Source organism: Antechinus flavipes, chromosome 1 (genome assembly GCF_016432865.1).
Source record: "Antechinus flavipes isolate AdamAnt ecotype Samford, QLD, Australia chromosome 1, AdamAnt_v2, whole genome shotgun sequence".
Lineage (NCBI taxonomy): Eukaryota > Metazoa > Chordata > Mammalia > Dasyuromorphia > Dasyuridae > Antechinus > Antechinus flavipes.
The window spans coordinates 304,345,645-304,360,198 of NC_067398.1; positions in this window are offsets into that span (position 1 = coordinate 304,345,645).

Sequence of the window (14,554 nt, forward strand, 5' to 3'; positions counted from 1 at the left end):
TGCCAAATGAGTCTGGGCTCTTCCAGACCTACGACCGCCCCATTGTCCATTACTAAAGAATTAGTATCAGGAAAACCACCAGAAATTAGGAAAAACTGATAATCTTCCATCTGTATTCCAACATACAGATCCAAAGAGGGAATCCCAATACCCAAGCGAAAAAAAATCAGAAAATAATAGTCAAAGATTTCAAAGGAGAAAGAAATAAATCCTTCTGTATCTTTGGCCTCTTGGGATTTTTCCTTTTTCTTAAAGATTCTCTGACACTGACTCTGCAGAGCTGCAGTATTATGTAAGAAGCTCTGAGGAAAAAGATTTGAACTTGACTTGCTGCCATTTTTCTTCATATTTAGTAAAAAGTAAGAGATTTACTGACCTATAGCAGACACCAATTTCCTGTTACATATGCTAAAAGGAGATTTAAAAAATTTTTTTTGTAAATAGCTCCCACTTGCTTTCTTTTTTAATTGTTTGTTTCTTGTAGGATTTTTTTTTTTTTTTTGCCTAAGCAAAGAAAATAAATGGATCTTTTCTAATTTTGCAAATCAGCCTGTTTTTGCCTGGCTTCCCAATAGCTCTGGGCTGCACACTGAAATCAGAATGCTAAGAACGATGTCCCAGAGTCCTCCTGCTGTGCCCCTTGCAACTTCACAGTCAGAGAGTAACAACTCCTTAAGGATTATCTTCACTGCTCCAAGGTCAGCTAGGAAGAGCTGAATAGGGAAAAGAAATGAGTGAGGGCTATAGATGTTAGTGACAGACATCGGTATGATCAAACCTGCTGCAGGAGGGCGAAGGAGAGACCACAACTGTCTTCCCACAGAGCAGACTTTAACACAGGTTGGGGAATTCATCAAAGGAAATTTAGAATTTGGAAGACATAGAGGTAAGGGGGAACAAAACAAACATTGCTTTTCATTGATAAACTCAAGGTTTGCACACAGATGACCAGCAAAATGTGGTTCCAATAGAATATTTTTCTCTGGCTTCTAGGGAAACCCTGGACAGTTTGGCCTTAGAGAATAGAAGTCAAATTGGAAAAGATTTTAGAGATCATTTCACCCACCTCTTCCCCTCCTTTTTTACAGAAAAGGAAATAGGGCCAGAGAGGGAAAATGACTTGCCCAACCAAAGTTTTCAGCTTGCCTGTATCTGGAAGCCAAAAGACAAAGTCAGGCTTTGGATTCTAAATTTATTGCTTTTTCCACCCTCCCCTGTTTCACTTCTATGAAGTCAGGATGCTGAGGCTTGTATTCAGGCCTTTGTCCAATGTCTTTTCTGTGCCCCCCTTTTCAGCCTCCTCTCAATTCCAGAATTCAACAATCTTATACTGCCTGAGGCTTCTAGGCTTCTGTCTAAAAGGACAGTAATGGGAGAAATTGATTTATTCTAGTGTGTCAAGGACTTGATATGCTAGCATTTCCTTGGAGGGATTACATTTTAAAAGAAGAACAAGGGAAAAAATAGGAGCAAGTAAAGGTACTGTCTTAAGGAAGGAAACTCTAATAGCAGAATTTCCCCTCACTATAGTGTTTTGATGAACAATTACTTGGTTCCTAGCACCCCTAGCTTCTCTTCCCACTTCCCTTTTCCAGCTTCTCTTTGACTTCAGCCAAATCCCTCCAGGATGATTTGATGCTCTCTGTTATATCATATTTTAACATGAAAATTCAACCATTATATTCCCCAACCTGGGAAAAGAGATGATAAAAGTCCAATATATCTCTGCTTTGGGCCACCCTAACCTTGCTGCCTACCTGGATTTTTCACAGGCTTACTTTCCCTCAAAGCCAGTAACAAAGTCAGTAAATACTTTACGATTTACAAAAGTACTTGTCATCAATTATCTCAATTGATCCACACAACAACATAATGCAATAGTCTGGGTGAGGACTCCCATTCCCATTTCACTGATGAAAAAACTGGCTCAATGACCTTAGAACTGGGGTTCTTTCTCATTTTCTTTCCTCAGTATCCTTTCTGCTGCTAGGGGTCCTTAACCTAGGATTCTATGAACTTGTTTAAAAAAAGGGGGACTCATAGATAGAATTGATTTCTTTTGTAATCTTATGAATGTTAGACATTTGAAAATGTCATTCTGAAAAGAGATCCTAAGATTTCACCAGATTGCCAAACGAATTAATGATGCAAAAAAAGATTAAGAACCCATGGACTAGCCTACGCTTTACAAATACCAATTGATTTTTCTTTCTCTCCTTCTGAAGAATAAAGATGAATTTTCTTTAAGTTTCATCTTCTATTATTATCCATCTAATGGCTCCTCTGTGTAGACCTTTCATCACCCAAACATGAGCCTTTAAGAATTTGATTTGGTTCTAAGTTTTAGATGCTAAATCCACAAGAAAATACTTTCACTGATCATACTCTGATGTCTGGAGCAATGAAATGTCTTGCTTTCAAAGCTGTAACTAGTTCTAAATAACCACTGGAACTGAACTAAATTGACCCTATAATGGACCAAGAATCAGGGAAGCTGTTCTATCAGAGTAGTTGGTCTCGGGAAAAGCAAGAATTATTGGAGAATCTACTCAATGCTAGATGATTTAATAATAGGACAAGACATCATCCTTGCTCTCTCCTAACTTATAGTCTAGTTGGAGAGCCAAAAATAAACTGTTGATTTTAGGGCTGACTAATTAGAAATTAGGAGAAAGAAAGATCAGGAATGTGTATGTGTGTCTGTCTGTCTGTCTATCTGTCTGTCTCTGTGTGTATATGTGTAGAAAGAGAGAGAAACAGACACATAGAGAGAGACAGAAAGAGACAAAGACAGAGAGACAAAGAGAGAGACAAAGAGAGAGACAGAGAGACAGAGACAGATACAGAGACACAGTGAGAGACAGAGAGAGGGACAGAGAGAGACAGAGACATAGAGAGAGAGACAGAGACAGAGACTGAGATACAGAGAGAAAAATAGAGAGATTGAGAGAGAGAGAAAGAAAAAGAAAGAAAGGAAAGAAGGAAGGAAGGAAGAAAAAAAGAAAGGAAGGAAGGAAGAAAGAAAGAAAAAAGAGAGCACCTTACTTTCAAGGAGCTTATATTATAGTGTATATTATAGTGAAGTAGGAAGGGTACTTATGTGGGATAAATCAGATATGAAGTCCATAGAGTTAATTCAACTGGAAGTGAAGTGAGCATGAGTGGGATCCTTGATAAAATGAAAATCCTGATCAGGAGTTCAGTAATCTCAAAATCAAGACACAGGATGGAGGCGACTCCAAATGGAAAAACTGCTGGTGAAAAGGTAGAGAAATCCAGAAATTGAATATAACTGATAGTAAACAAATGGAAAGATATTCTATATATGTGGAAATAGCATAAGCAAAGATATAGATATAGGAATGGATCTGGTATTTATAGGAGGAAAAAGAAAGGTTGATCTAGCTGGATTGGAGGATATGTGGTGGCAAAGAATAAGAAAGAAATAAGTAGTTAGGAGGGATCCAGATTTTGGAAGGTACTGAAAGTTACTGCAATTTTCAGTAGAAAGTTTTTAATAAATATGTGGGTAGGGAAGCAACATGACCAAAGCAGTGTTTATAAAAGACTGCTCTTTCAGTCATGTTCAGCATGGATTCAAGGGAGAATGACTGTGTGGATAGCTCTGAAGTCTATCCCCAAATACTCTAGTATTTTCAGGTGCCAGGGGGAAGCCCCACTGGACATGAAGTAATCATGGACATCAATCATTGAAGAATATATTGTCCTAGTGCCTCCTTCTGACTTGGCATTTGCTTTTGCAACATCAAATGGACTCGTGTCCCAAAGGCTCAGACAACCCCGGCTAATGTCAACTACTCTTCCATTATTTACCACTGTCTTGGGCAGGTGACACTGATTTTGGGGGGCCTCTCTGAGATTTATTGGGCTACTTCTATGGACTAAATTCCTTCTTTATCCTAACATCCTTTCTTTCTGTCTTCTTTTGGAAATCTCCAGGAAAGTTTTCTATTTTTTTCATTTGATTTGCTGACCAATTGCTAGTATCTCCCTGCTAGTGACATCAGATATGGGAAACCAATTGGACATTCCTATCCAAATAAAACTATTAGCCCTTGTCTGCCCAGCTTCCTCCTCTGAAAGAGACAAATTACATTGGCCACTCATACAAAAAAGAGTATACAAAATGTGAGTGTGTAAGTCGGGGGGGGGGGGGGGGGCAGTCCTCCTATCCCCCATCCTCCACTTCCACCTTCTTCCTAAGATAGAAAGATAGGTTCATATGTTCCTAAGTTTCTTTTTTAGGTCTTGGACCTTCCTTTGTGTGAGTTGAATCATGCCATAATAAAGGCCTATTGCTTTATCCATTAATGGCTTGTAAGACTTTTTTGTGAAAATCTTCTCCAAATCTCCAAAAGAACATGACACCGACAGAATACAAATATCATTAAAATAGTGCAACCACTTATCTTGCTCTATCACAAATCATCTACTTTGCAAAAGTTCAATTTATATGTGTGTATGTATAGTATATCTGTATATATATATATACATATATATAGACATAGACATACCATATGTAATATACATATATACTATATAAAATATGCATATATTATTATATAATTACATAATGTATAAAATAAATACATAATTTTATAATACACACACACACACACACATACACATATTATACACAAACACATACACACAAGTGGAGGGGAATGAGGAGAAATGTTTAGGCTAAATTTCCCAAAGTTTCACCATTGAATATCTGGATATGAAAAGTTTTCCCTACTTTGCATTTGACTCTTGAGCTCCAAGGAGAGAACACAGAACACCCTTATTGCTTTTTCTCTAGTCATCCCTCTATACACAGGGTTCCTACAAACACTTCTCAAAAACTGTGGAATCATTGAATTATATTGAAATTTATTTAGCTAGCATAGTGGATTTGTTGGATTTGTTGCCAATAAGAACAGATTTAGAATTCTTTCTCAGACATTTACTAGCTGTGTGACCTTGGACAAGTTAATTAACATATCTCAATCTCAGTTTCCTCATCCGTAAAATATGAATATCAATCACTATTGCTCACAATAAAAGTAAAATATTTTGCAAATGTTAAAATATATAAACATATATGTACATATATACACACACACACACACACATACACATATTATACACAAACACATACACACAAGTGGAGGGGAATGAGGAGAAATGCTTAGGCTAAATTTCCCAAAGTTTCACCATTGAATATCTGGATATGAAAAGTTTTCCCTACTTTGCATTTGACTCTTGAGCTCCAAGGAGAGAACACAGAACACCCTTATTGCTTTTTCTCTAGTCATCCCTCTATACACAGGGTTCCTACAAACACTTCTCAAAAACTGTGGAATCATTGAATTATATTGAAATTTATTTAGCTAGCATAGTGGATTTGTTGGATTTGTTGCCAATAAGAACAGATTTAGAATTCTTTCTCAGACATTTACTAGCTGTGTGACCTTGGACAAGTTAATTAACATATCTCAATCTCAGTTTCCTCATCCGTAAAATATGAATATCAATCACTATTGCTCACAATAAAGGTAAAATATTTTGCAAATGTTAAAATATATAAACATATATGTACATATATACACACACACATATACAAGCACACACATATATATGTGTTACATATACACATAATGTATATTACATAGTTATTATTATTATTACTATTGTTATTATTATTGGAGGAAAAGGGCCGTGGGATACTTCATTTAATCACACCAATTTAGAAACTTGACAGAAAAATCTAGCTCCAGAGGTTGTAGACCTGTTGTTCCCAGAAAACCCTCTCCTAAAAGCTGAAATTAAAAACTTATGAGAGTTTGGGGTAATAGAAGCAAAAGAAAAAAAAAAAAGAAAGAAAAAAGGCCACCTAACTGTGAAACCTCTGCTTCCGGTAGTTACTTTATAGTCACCAAATACCGCCTTCTCCGTCCCAGGTAACCTGAGACGACTACTTTTCAGAATACAGCACTTGGCTGTTTTTCCTCTCCAAATCCAATTTTGAGAAGCTATTGTTCCAATATTAAACCAAAATATTCAAAGCAAAATTTCCACCCAGCACTTAAAGGGAGCTGAGGGACTGTGAACAGAATCCCTCACAGAGACGGGTTCCCGGCCCTAAACAAAATGACTTCCTGTCTGATACCTCTCTAACCTTACAGTAATGCGCTGCTTAGAGCTTCCCCCAATGTGAATTATTTGCCAGATCCCAAATGGTACGCGGTTGATGGATTGCTGGTGATTTCTACATCAGCGCACCTTGGAGCCCTAGTGCTAAACCTCTGACAGCGTTAGCATAAAAGATTTACATTTATGTTATGAGGGCCACACAAGAATAATAATTTTAAAATACATTGCCTTGGCTGCTGGTGCACCCTGGGAAATCTAGCAGCAGCAGCAGGCGCTCTGCCTGCACTGTAATTACAAAATGGCAGCCCAGGAGCGACTTTGGAGACAAGCGGCTAGAGACCAAAGCCATCTGCATGCCTTGGCGAATTGAAATTACAGTAATATATGAAGACATTACCTGCAAAACCCGGCCCCATTTAAATGATTTACTATTCCGCCCCAGCAAGCTTTAATTTAAGGATAAAGTCATTCAGGAAGCTAATCTGATAGAGAAGGCATTATTTCACACAGTTAAGTTAATTTACACTAGCTGATTGTTGTTGTTGCATTTGGCATTATTATCTGCACAAACAGCCGATCGGGCCTGACAGAAGCAATATACTGTTTAATACAGCGTCTTAATTCAGCAGGCAAGCTATCTGTGATAAAGGTTTGTTTATAAGCAATAATGGGGAGGGAAGTCATTTTGAGGCCAACCTGATAACACTGATGAGAACTATTTTTTTTTAAGAGAAAAAAAAAAACACTCACACAAAAAGAGACCCTCTGCACTCATTTGTCTGCTTGTATAAAATTATTGTCCCTGTGGGCTCTTTTTCATTGGTCTGGCTTTTCCCCCTCTCATTACGAGCTTTGCGCCCGACGGTCCCCTTCCTGTTGACACCCTATTTGTTTTGGTGACTGGCAGCTTCCGCTTCCCGGAGTACCAGACTGACTTCCTCCAAAGTTTATGTTCCTGGAGAAACCTCTATTTCCATTGGCCAGACTAAGTCTGCTGCTTGCCAAGAGCTACCTGTTTTCGAGGCAGAGTCGGAGCTTTTTCTATTCTAACTTTAAAATTTTTTTTCTTTTAATTTTTAATTTTAATTTAAAATTCTTTTAATTAAATAATAATTGATTAATTAAAAACTCTGTCTCCTAGACCCCGTGATGCTGAAAAATCATTATATAAGGTCAAATGAGATGGGGATGTGGAATAAAGAAAGAATAACGGACCATGTATAGAGTCCATAATATGGAGAAACAAATGAAAGCGAATAGAAGAAACAAAAAGAAATGGACAAGTTCCAAGTTTGTGAAATTTGTGAAGCTACACATTTCCAAAGTGAAGGTGAGAGAGAATGGACAGAGATGGAGTAGGGAAGAAGTCGTTGCCATGGGTGCCATTCTTTTCCCTAAGAAGAAAAGAGTTAGGAGTAAGCCTTCATTTGCCTGACCATGAAGCTTGGACCCAAACTGATTCTATTTTATTAGTGTTGTTGTTGCTAGGCAACGGGGGTTGTGACTTTTCCAGAATCACACAGCTAGTAAATATTAAGTGTCAGAGGTCAGATTTGAACTCAGGGCCTCCTAATAGGACTCCAGGGCTGACATTGTATCCATTGCACCAACTAGTTGCCCCCATTCCCTGAGTTGATTCTAGCAAGAGCAAAAGGGAATTTTTCCTTTTCAAAATATTTCAGTAAACAAAAATCCATTTTCTCATCGAAAAAACCAAGTTCTTATAATAAACATGCCTATCAAAACAAAGAAAAAACAGTAACTATTAAAAAAAATAAGAAAAAAAAACCATTATGGAAAACTTTTATGCTTCAATTTGTACCCTGAATTTATCACCTCTTTGTCAGGTGATGGGGAGCATACTTCAAATCATTACATCTGTGGAATAATGTTTGATCATTTCATTAATCAGATATTTGAAGTATTTCAAAGTTGTTTGCTTTTATAATGTTTTTATTGAATAAATTATTCCCTTTTTTTCTATTTACTTCATTCGGCATCAGTTCATACAAGTGTTCTCAGGTTTCTCTGGAACTATCCCATCATCATTTTTTTAATGGCAGAATAATATTCTGTTACATGATTTGTTTATGTATTCTCCATATGACAAATGCTCCCTGTTTCCAGTTCTTTTTCACAATAAAAAGAGTTGCTATAAATATTTTTGGAAATATGGGTGCTTTCCTTTTTTTTTTTTTTTAATCTCTTTGGGATCTATGGAATCTTTCAGTGGTATCATTGGATAAACAGAGTTTAATAACTTTGAGGCTATAGTTTCAAATGATTAAGCTGCCAGAGTATAGACTATGTCTGGCAGTTTAATCATTTGAAACTATACCTGCAAAGTTACTAAACTTTGTATTCTAGGTTTTAACTGGATGTTGCTGAATTTATAACGATATTACTGATTCACATAATTCTACAACCTAATTTATTTTATTCTCCTCATCTAGAAGACTGAAACTGAGAAAAATGAGCTAAATAGTCAATTTACATGTTAAGTAATACTTTTGTATTTATTACCTTTTATTTAATAAAATTAAATTGTAGAGTAAGTCAGTGATGTCTTGTACAGAAGGTTTTGATTGATAATTGTAATGAGAAGGAGAGAGTAGATAAGTAGTTTAGGATCATTCTAAGCTATTTGATTGACAGACATATACATGCATACCCTTAAAAAAGATATCAGAACCAAAATGTACTCTAATATTAATAAATTGACATTGAGTCCTTATTAAATGATTGAATTAATGAATGAAAACATGTGGGCTCTATGTTCAGCCAGACTGAATTAATATAACCCCCATACATTTTCCATAATTTTCAACCTCTCTTCCTTTAATTATAGTATTTCCTATGCCTAGGATGCCCTACCTACTCTATCTTTAAAATTGTTTTCAAATACCATCAGCTCCCTTCATAAAACATTCATTAATATTTTTCAGATTGTCCTTTAACCTCACTTAACATTCTCTTCATATCTATTTGTTGCATATATGCAATATAATATGTTGTAATTATCATTCAATTAAATTCAAAATACATTGATTAAGCATCAGATTCTGTGCTAGGTGCTAAGAATACAAAGACAAAAACAAAACAAAACAAAAAAAAATTCTGCCCTCAAAGACCTTACGTTCTATTAGGAGAAAATCATGTATGCACATATGAATAAATACAAAATATAGACAAAATCAATATAATGCAATTGAGGAAGGGAAGAATGAAGACTCATACTTGGGGTTATGTTCCTGTACTAGACCATAAGCACAATTAGGACAGAGAATATGTTTTGTTCCTTCTTTGCATCTTTCTTAGCACCTAACAAAATCAAAAGCACATAATAGATCTTTGAGAAATTTTTGTTAAGTACCAACTTTGGGGTACAGCAATGTGAAGGTAAAAGAATGTGTCCCAGAAATTAATTCTGTGCTCTCTATATCTGATTCACTCAATGAATGCTTGTTGATAATGACCAGAGGTCAGGATAGGGCATTTTAAACTGTAACACATGGAAAAGAACAACTTTTATTAAATGGGTGGAATAGCATGATAGTAACACTTGGAATCCAGCTTTGAACAGATTAGATCCTTGGGGGAGTGATTCCTGTCATCAAAGGTAATTTATACCCCTCTCTCAAAGCACTCAAAGCCTTCTTCTCCAGCTTCTTCCAGTTTCTGCATTTATTGCATTCCAATGTCCCATAATTATCATAATTCATCTTCCCCTTACTTTGAGTATCTATACATGTTCTCTTCAAGGGTGAGAATGATTCCTTCCCTTACGTCTGGTAATACTGGGTCACTCGGTGAGGGGAATTAGCAACAAAAACTCTTCTTCTCTTCCCTTTCCTTCTTTAGAAGGTAAACTGCTTGGAGCCTGTGCAGGAGCCATTATTTTTGTCTTTCTTTTTGTCCCCATATTTAACACAGTACCATACATGATGCTTGTTCAATAGATATACGTCAACATCCTGAGAATCACTCCCAGATTCTTGAGCCTTCCATACATTAATCACCATTTCCTCCATGTCCTTTGGATCACTATTTCGTGATACAACAAAAGATTCAGTTCTTTGCCTTTTGTTCTCAAAGAGGATCAATGATTTCCTCCTCATACACCAGCTTCAACAAAGATGATCTTAGTGGCTGTCTATATAGAATCAAGCAACAAATATTGAGTGTCTGTTACATGCTAATAGCTTGACTTGCAAATGAGAGTGGGCTGAGCAACAAAATCACTAACCTTACTTTCTCCTCCAGAGCCAACTGGTCCAGTAGCAAGACTTAGATTAGGATGATTAGAGCTGGCACTTTGATGCAGTGGACTTTTTAACCTAAAGTCTTTCTCAGATCTCAGTTGATATGAAGTAAAAATCAGATTTTCAGTGATTAAGACTAGGTAAGAAATGAGGCAAAAGATTCCTTTCATCTACTAAAGAAAAAAAAAAAAAAACAATCTGGGAGAGGAAGTTGCTCAGAGTTTCTAGCCAGAACAGAAATAATTGCTATTTATATTCACTATGATCCATCAAAACCCAAACAGTGACTAAGTGAGGTTTGGACTGGGACTTATTATTGGCCAATCAGTGAGAACTGATTTGAGTTTAAGACATACTCAAGTAGCTCAATTTGAATTCCCATGGGCCTGATATTTCCAGAGTTCTACTTTCCCTTGACAAAGCACCCACATGTAAGTACCTGATTCCCCATATGAACAAAGGGAGGGAGGGCGAAGGGAAAGGAAAGGAAAGAAGGAAGAAAGGAACAAAAGGAGAAATATTGTCCAACTCGACAGTTGGAACTGGCCTGTTGTATCCTCAATGGGGCAGCTACTACTACTCCCAGTTTGTTGTTTGTCCTTTATTCTTAAAGAGGACCAATGCCATCAGGAAGCTGATGTCTTGACTTGCATGTGAATTAGATTTAAGTGAAGCAGAACTGTGCAAAGTCACCAGCCTCCTTCTCTCCTCCTGAGCCACCTGAGTCTGTAGCAAGACACAGAGCAGGAAGCCCAAGGACCCACAGCTCAAACCATTCCTCCTCATAAACCAGCATCCACAAAGATGACTTTAGTAAGCTGTCTATATAGAATCAGCCACAAATATTGAGTGTGTGCTATGTGCTAAGTATACACTCCCCCCATATTTCCAAGAGGACCATCTATATCTATAAGCATACAAATATATATGCAATACATATATAGATGCATATCTATATGTATATACCTATAACTATATAAAGATGTATTTATGAAGTTAGCTAGCTAGATATAGGTATATATTTCAATATTTACATTTAGATCTATTTATAGTTATATAGATAGATTTCTATCTAGATATGCACATGAAAAGCATGTATCTCTATGTGTGTGCAAATGTGGATAGTATAGTACCTAGAACATAACAGACATTCAATAGGTATTGATTAATTCTATATGGAATGCTCAGCAAGGACTACCCTGCTGATGTTAGTTTGTGGACAGGGAATATTTGGGTTATATGTAGAGAGAAGAATGTGTCTGTGAATACCTCACCTTCCCATTACCCCAGTTTCTTGTGTGCCAATTTCTATTTTTCCCCTGAGGCAACTGGAATTAAGTGACTTGCTCAGGGTCACACCACTAGGAAGTGTTAAGTGTCTGAGGCCAAATTTGAACTCAGGTCCTCCTGAGTTCAGGACTGTTGCTCTGTCCACTGTGCCATCTAGCTGCCCCACCAATTTTTTATATTAGTAAAGAAGCACCAAGTTCAAGTTTACCAGAAATCAATTTATGTATTATTTCACATCATACTAAGGAGGCAAGTGCCACTAGATGAAAAGCATTAGAAAAGCTAGGCCACTGGCCTAGGGATATTTCAAGAGATAGAACTGTGGAGAGAGCAAGAAACCTTGAGCTTATCCAGTGGAACAGATAGGAAAATTGATGGATTTGCTTCTCATTGAAGAGGGGCTGTCACCAGCCTCCCCATGCATTTCACGTCAGCTCAGCACTGACATTTTAAAGTAAGGATCAGCTACATTTCAGCCATGTGCCCGGCCTCAGAATGAAGATAATAGAAGTGTGGGTGGACAGACAGAGCATGTACACAAATAGCAGATTTTTCTGCAATAAAAACCTGGATTCTAGTCAGTTTCTAACTAAAACACCCATAGTATCAAATGCCATAGTCCTACCAGTTCCAGCAGGATTTCCAACGTATTTTGAGTTCAGGGAGGACCACATGGTACTACACCTTCAGAGAGCCCATTTTTGGTGGAAGACTTTGTACTTCTGTTTGCCTCTCTGCAGCACATCTATAGGCCTGAATCTAGCATTTTATTGTTCCAGAACATGGGGAAATGAGGAACATGCAGCCAAACCTCTCCTTTCTCTGCTTGCATTTTATTTTCTTTCTACAAATTCACAGTGTCTTCATGCTATCTGCTGGGCATCTCCAAGCTTAGCTGACCACCTTTCCAAGAGAGAGGAAATTGGAACAGAGCAGGAAATGTCTTCCTGTTTTTTTGCCTTACTCTTTAATCTTTATGTATTATTAGTCAGGAACTGAATGGGTAATAGTGACATAAGCAAACAAATAAAAAAGAAATAGTACTTGCCCTCATGAAACTTCCATTCTATTGGAGGAAAATGCCATACACACATTTTCACACACACACACACACACACACACACACACACTTGTTTATGTACACACTTAGATGTATGTATGGATGCAAAATAAACATTTACAAAAAAATGTACAAAACAAATACAAGGTAATTGGGGTAGGTATATACCATTATTGATGTTGAAAGAACAGGAAACATTGCATGTAAGATGTATTATTTGAGTTAAGGTCCTCTAAGGGAAAGAGATAGTAGTATCATGGAGGTATAGTTGACAATGTGACCAAAAACATAGAGAAGAAAGATGAAAGTTATACGTAATATAGAGAAAGAAGATCAGTTTGGCTGAACTTTATAGAACTCAAAAGGGAAACATGTATAATAAGTCTTGAGAAGTAGATTAGAACCAGGTTGTGAGGGGTTTTAAATTACAGAAGAGCTTGAATTTTCTCCTGGAGGTAAGAGAGAGCCACATTAGTTTCTTGAGCAGAATGGTGATGTGGTTTAGATTTGTGTTTTAGGAATTATTACTGTGGCCATGAAATGGATTGGAAAATGGATTGGAGAGAAGGGAGATGGAAGACCAATTAGAAGCTTGTGCAATAGTCTAGATGAGAGATAAAGTAAGCCTAAATTAGGGTCATAGCCATGTGAGTGAAGAGAAGGGGATAAAAGCGACAGGTTATATGGAGCTAAAATCAACAAGAGTTGGAAATTAATTAGATATATGTGAAGAAGGAGAGTGAGGAGTCAAGGATGACTGAGGTTGTGAACCTATTTTCTCAACATCCTGGTCTTATTTAAGTGTCAGGAAGGAAAATGGTATAATGTCATTAATTTTTACTATTAAGTGATAGTAGCTTAATTTGTCACTTTTCCTGGAATAGCTTAAAGAAACAAGAATTTAACGCAATATATATAGGAAAAGGAACACCATACTGGATCAGAAACCAGAAATCCTGGCTCTCTTATGAAACTAGAAAGGCTCAGCATTGATAAGTTTGACCATGGCAATGCATGAAAATACAAAATTGTACTTGTACCCATACAGTACCCTACTTCTTCAGTTGTGACAGTAGCAAAATAGTGGAAAGCCGGTATAAGGTAATAAGAATCTCATATTTTTTAGATCATCCATAAACATTACATAAAGGAAGGCTTCTGGGAAATCATAGGCTCCCAACAAATGATATATATAAGAGGCTACTGGTTAAGAGCCTTTTATTTTTGTTGTTTAGTCATATCTGACTCTTCATCAGATAAACCCCATTTCAGTTTTTCTTGGCAAAGATACTGGAGTGGTTTGCCTTTTTCTTCTCCAGCTCATTTTGCAGATGAGAAAACTGAGGCAAATAGGGCTAAGTGATGTGCAGATCACTTAAAATATCTGAGGCAAATTTGAACTCAGATTTTGCTTATTCCAGGCAAGTGATTAACAGAATGAGAAAGGCCTGATGGTTATGTCACTGATTAATCAATCAATTAATAAACATTAAGCACCTACTTTATGCCAGGCACTCTACTAGATGGTAGGAATAGAAAGATAAAAATGAAAGTCCTTCCTCACAAGGAATTTATAGAATGTGTGGTGGGGGTGGCAGAGAGGAGTAACTTGTACATATAAAAAAAGACATATAAAATTAATACAAGGTCATTTAGAGGAAACATTAATTAAGTGAGATCAAAAATGATGAAGAAGGTAGCTTATGAATTTATATTTAAAGAAAACAATGCATTCTAAGAGGAATTGAGGAGAAAAGGCATTCTAAACAGAGAGGATAGCCAATGC